At 39.5% G+C, this 6000-nt stretch overlaps 1 pseudogene; it reads left to right on the forward strand.

Annotated features, from left to right (window-relative positions):
- Window positions 1-5728, forward strand: part of LOC130218934 (netrin-3-like) — a 29043-nt pseudogene extending 23315 nt beyond the window's left edge.
- The last annotated feature ends 272 nt before the right edge of the window (window positions 5729-6000 follow it).

Raw genomic sequence — 6000 nt, forward strand, 5'->3', positions numbered from 1 at the left:
GCTTTCCTGTCAATACTCTATACTGTCCTGTCCATTAAAGGTGAAAACCCCGAAAAATTATTATAAAAAAAAAAACAGCAACTACTGGGGGGGCGGGACTAAACATACTAAAACCTCATCTGATTGGGCAAATTCAGTGTTGGGGAGGTTCCTTTAAAAGAGTAATTAGTTATAGTTACAGTGCATCCAGAAAGTATTCATAGTGCTTCACTTTTTCCACAGTTTTTTATGTTACAGCTCCACACAATACCCCATCATGACAATGTGAAAAAAAAGTTTTGAAACTGTTTTAAACAAATTTATTAAAAACAAAAAGGCTGAAAAATCACATGTACATCAGTATTGACAGCCTTTGGCGTGAGGCTCTAAATAGAGCTCAGGTACATTCTGTTTCCACGGATCATTCTTGAGATGTTTCAGCAGCTTCATTGGAGTTCACCTGTGGTCAATTCAGTGGATTGGACATGATTTTAAAAGGCATACAACTGTCTATATTATTTCCCAGGGTTGATAGTGCATGTCGAAGCATAAACCAAGCATGAAGACAAAGAAATTGTCTGTAGACCTCCGAGACAGGATTGTTTCGAGGCACAAGGCTGGGGAAAGTTACAGAAACATTTCTGCTGCTCTGAGAGTTCCAATGAGCACAGCGGCCTCCATCATCCGTAAGGGGAAGATGTTTGGAACCACCAGGACTCTTCCTAGAGCTGGCCGGCCATCTAAGCTGAGTGATCGGGGGAGAAGAGCCTTAGTCAAGGAGGTGATCAATAACCTGATGGTCACACTGTCTGTGCTCCAGTGTTCTTCTGTGGAGAGAGGTGAACCTTACAGAAGGACAACCATCTGTGCAGCAATCCACCAATCAGGCCTGTATGGTAGAGTGGCCAGACGGAAGTCACTCCCCGCCTGGAATTTGCCCAAAGGCATCTGAAGGACTCTCAGACCATAAGTAACTAAACTCTCTGGTCTGATGAGACTAAAACTGAACTCTTTGGAGTGAATGCCAGGCGTTACATTTGGAGAAAACCCGGCAGCGCTCATCACCAAGCTAATACCATCCCTACAGTGAAGTATGGTGGCGGCAGCATCATGTTGTGGGATGTTTTTCAGCAGCAGGAACTGGAAGACTAGTCAGGATAGAGGGAAAGATGACGCAGCAATATACAGAGACGTCCTGAATGAAAACCTGCTTCAGAGTGCTCTTGACCTCAGACTGGGGCGACGGTTCATCTTCCAGCAGGACAATCACCCAAATATCAATGAAGTGGCTTCACAACAACTGGGTGATTGTCCTTGAGTGGCCCAGCCAGAGCCCAGAACTAAATCCTATTGAACATCTCTGGAGAGATCTGAAAATGGCTGTACACCATCGCTTTCCATCCAACCTGATAGAGCTTGAGAGGTACTGCAAAGAGAAATAGGCCAAAATTCCCAAAGACAGGTGTGCCAAGCTTGTGGCATCATATTCAGAAAGACTTGAGGCTGTAATTGCTGCCAAAGGTGCATCAACAAATTATTGAGGCAAAGGCTGTTAATACTGATGTACATGTGATTTTTTAGCTTTTCACATTATCATTATGGGGTATTGTGAGTAGAATGTTGAGGAAATAAATTAATTTTATCCATTATGGAAGAAGGCTGTAACATAAAAAAATGTGGAAAAAGTGAAGTGTATATATTGTAAAAAGGGGAAAAAACAATAAATCGTTGTATGAATGCTGTAATGTTTAAATAATTTTCAATTAAAAACGCGGGATGGTCATGTGACCTTCAGGAAGAACCAGGGAAGAACACAGCATCTCATTTTTCACAGGACACGCTCTCTGTTCTCGCAGTCCCCGAGTTCGTTCTTCCAAGTTAACTTGGCAAGACCGGTTTCCAGAAGAACCCAGCCACACATTAGAGTCTGTTCTAGATATTTGAACAGCCTAGCAACTACATAGCAACACACTGAAATCCAATTAGAACACCTGTGTAACTGCATATTGATCCGAGTAGCACCAAGGAAGCAATTTGACAAATGATGCTAACATTTAGGAAATTTACAATGTTTTATATGCAACACAGCGATGACTTTGAGTGAAGTATTTAACTAAATGTTCTGTGTTTGGATGAGGTTTTTAATTATATATATATAAGTCAGAAATTATTAGTCCCCTGTTTATTTTTCCCCCCATTTCTGTTAAACGGAGAGAAGACATTTCTAAACAAAATAATTGTATTAAATCTGATATCTAATATCTAATATCTAATTTATTTTATCTTTGTCATGATGACAGTAAATAATATTTGACTAGATATTTTTTAAGACACTTCTATACAGATTAAAGTGACATATAAAGGCTTAACTAGGTTAATTAGGTTAACTAGGCAGGTTAGGGTAATTAGGCAAGTTATTGTCTAATGATGGTTTGTTCTGTAGGACTATTGAAAAAATATAGCTTAAAGAGGATAATAATTAAAATTTTTTAATGCCACTAATAAATAAAAAAAATTAATGTCACTTTAAGCTGTATAGAAGTGTCTTCAAAATATCTAGTTAAAAATTATTTACTCCCATCATGACAAAGATAAAATAAATCAGTTATTAGAAATGAGTTATGAAAACTATTATGTTTAGAAATGTGTTGAAAAAATCTCTTCGTTAAACAGAAAAAACAGGGGGGCTAATAATTCAGAGGGGCTAATAATTTGACTTCAACTGTATGTTACGATAGAAACATGGCGCATGTCAATCAATTGGGTGGGGAAACCGCACTTCTACATGACGTTGCAGTGGGCCTCGAAATCACTGGATTGGGTACAATTTTAACGTCAGGAAATAAAAAAAGAGACTTGTTTTTATATCACTCCAACATGACAGTGGACACACTATACCTACACACAGTTCTGTCCAAACAGCCTACAATAGATGGTTTTCATCATAGGTGCCCTTTAAATAAAAAAACTGGCTAAGATCAACATTATTAGCCCCTTTAATAATGTTTGTTTTCAGTTTGTTACAGAACAAATCACACTCTCAAAAAAAGGTACACGGTTGTACAAATAATGCACCTTCAGGAAAAGTTTTTTGTACCTTTTGTACTTTTTTGTAAAAGTTGTACCTTATATGGTACAGAAAAGACCTCTTATGATACTGTTCTGTACCTTTTATGGTACAACTGAAGTGAAGGTACACAATTGTGCTCATAAAATTGTACATACGTAAGTGTTGAACAACTACTTTATTACAATATCTATGAAATGAATATTACTGGATAGGCAAAGTGATTTTATGGATAATTTCCATATTAAAACAAGAATCATCATTTAAAAGCATACGTTTAAAGAAACTCATAAACATTAATTATTAATTTCTATAATACAAAACAACTGGTAAAGCATAAAACTATAGGTATTGTAAATTAAACATTTAAAGCATTTTAAATAAATGTTTGGTAAGCATTTTTGACACTGTTATGGTAGAAAGTGTCTTGTCACTGTGGTGCTACCTTCATGGATCACATTTGTATAATTGATGAAGGGACAATATTGTATCTGCTGGTTTTAAAACCAAAGGTACATTTTGGTCTCCCATGGTACAAATCATGTCCTTAAAGGTACAAACTGCAATGGTACAAATATGTTTCTTTGTCTTAAGGTACAATTCTGTTGCATGAAAGGTGCTGCCCCAGTGACAAGGGTTTGACCTTCCTTGGTACAACATTGTACCATTTTTTTCTGAGAGTGGCATTGTTGCCCAATGACTTGCATAATTAACCTAATTAATGTCACTTTAAGCTCAGTACTAGTGTCTTGCAAAATATCATGTCAAATATATGTACTTCAATGATGGCAGATATAAAAGAAATCAGTTATTAAAACTATTATGTTTAGAAATGTGTTGAAAAAATCCTCTCTTAAACAACACTTAAAATATATATACAAAATTTCCCAAGAGGACTAATAGTTTGATCTTCAACTGTAAATATATATATAATTCTATAAAGGTCTGATAACATTTATTTATATATATTTTTTTGCAAAGCCATGTTTTTTTTGGACTTGAAGTACCTCTCTGAAGTACCTTAGAGAGCTGCAAAAATCTCATGGTGTATGAATATGGTTGATTTACTTTGATTTATTGACAATTTGTGCCTTTCCATTCCAGACGCACACTGCCGAGGGTCGATTTCGGGAAAGTCGTCTATCTCCAAGACATTTTTCTGGCTGGATTGTCTTTTCCTGCGCATACGCCTGCACATACGCCAGACTGTGACAGTCTAAGGAGACTCCACAACCATATTTGTTTATTTGGCTTCCCTTCTCTCTCTGCCATCCATCTGCATACGTTCCTCCCCATCACATCCATCATCCGCTCCCGTGACACCATGTGGAGATTTCAGACTTTGCTTTCTATGCTCACTGTGTTCCAAGCCTCCAGCCACAGCCCTAATCCATTCAGCGGGCCTCAAGTGACTCCAACAGACCCCTGTTATGAAGAGACGGGTACTGCCCGCCGGTGCATCCCAGAGTTCATAAACGCAGCATTTGGGCAGGAGGTCAGTGTGTCGAGTGTTTGTGGCCGACCAGTTTCTAGATCATGTAGTTTAGTAGAGCGTGACGACCGTCCCGCCGTTCGCACATGCCAAATCTGTGATGCGTCCGATCCCCGCAATGCCCATCCCGCCAGCTACCTCACTGACCTCAACTCTGCCCATAATCTCACCTGCTGGCAGTCGGAGAACCTGCAGAGCTCGCCGCTCAACGTAACGCTCACATTATCCCTCGGGAAGAAGTTTGAGATCACTTATGTGAGCCTTCAGTTTGGCTCGCCGCGTCCTGAATCGTTGGCCATATATAAAAGCATGGACTACGGGCGCACTTGGACTCCTTACCAGTTCTACTCGTCTCAGTGCCGTCGCATGTATAACCGACCCAACAAAGCGGCGATCACTAAACAGAACGAGCAGGAGGCTTTATGCACGGACGGACACACTGATCTCTACCCACTGTCTGGAGGTCTCATTGCGTTTAGTACGCTGGATGGGCGTCCATCAGGAAAGGACTTCGACTCGAGTCCTGTGCTGCAGGATTGGGTGACGGTCACTGATATTCGGGTGTGGTCTTCAGTCGCCCGCAGCACACTAGGGCGCTGCCCATGTCAGGACGTGAAAGTGAAGATGCTCTCGGTGCACCTGGAAGCTTGCCGACGTATTATTACGCAGTTGGTGACTTCCAAGTAGGCGGGAGGTGTAAATGCAATGGCCACGCCTCCAGGTGTGTGCGGGAGAAGGACGGGAAGCTGCTGTGTGAATGCAAACACAACACTGAGGGTCCGGAGTGTGATCGATGTAAGCCGTTTCATTATGACCGACCCTGGCAGCGGGCGACGGCGAAAGAGGCCAACGAGTGCTTACGTAAGTCACGAAATTATTCTTTATGACGTACACTTGAAATCTAAACTAACCCTATTGATTTTGTAAGCTCACACTGCTAGTTTTGTGCTGAACAATATTATCTGTGTATGTCAGCAAGAACAAAAAAGTTTTGCCCTTTTTTTTAATCAAAACTTCCTGTTTTCGGTTAAATTCTCAGATTAGGGCTGTCTGAGGTAGTGGCGTGGCTAACATAATTATTTTTTTTAATATATTTAACTTTTTTTGTACTATGGAAGTCAATGGTTACCTGATTTCAACATTCTTCAAAATATCTTCTTTTGTGTTGAACAGAAGAAGAAACTCCTTAAGGTTTGGAGTGACTTGAGGGGTGAATAAATAGAGTAAAAGAACATTTTGTGGTGAACTAATCCTTTAATACCAGGTGTAATAGCTCATGTGATCAAGACAACATTATCATACATTAGTGTGAACATTAATACATTACATTAATAGCTGTTGCACTGTAAAATAATCATCCTGCCTTAAATATTTCAGTTGAATCAAACTAACTATCTAGTCATGTCAATTTAAATCAGGTCGAACTGACTAAAATATTACATTAACTTTGTATAGCTAGAGA

The sequence above is a fragment of the Danio aesculapii genome, chromosome 24 (genome assembly GCF_903798145.1).
Source record: "Danio aesculapii chromosome 24, fDanAes4.1, whole genome shotgun sequence".
In the NCBI taxonomy this organism is placed as follows: Eukaryota; Metazoa; Chordata; class Actinopteri; order Cypriniformes; family Danionidae; genus Danio; species Danio aesculapii.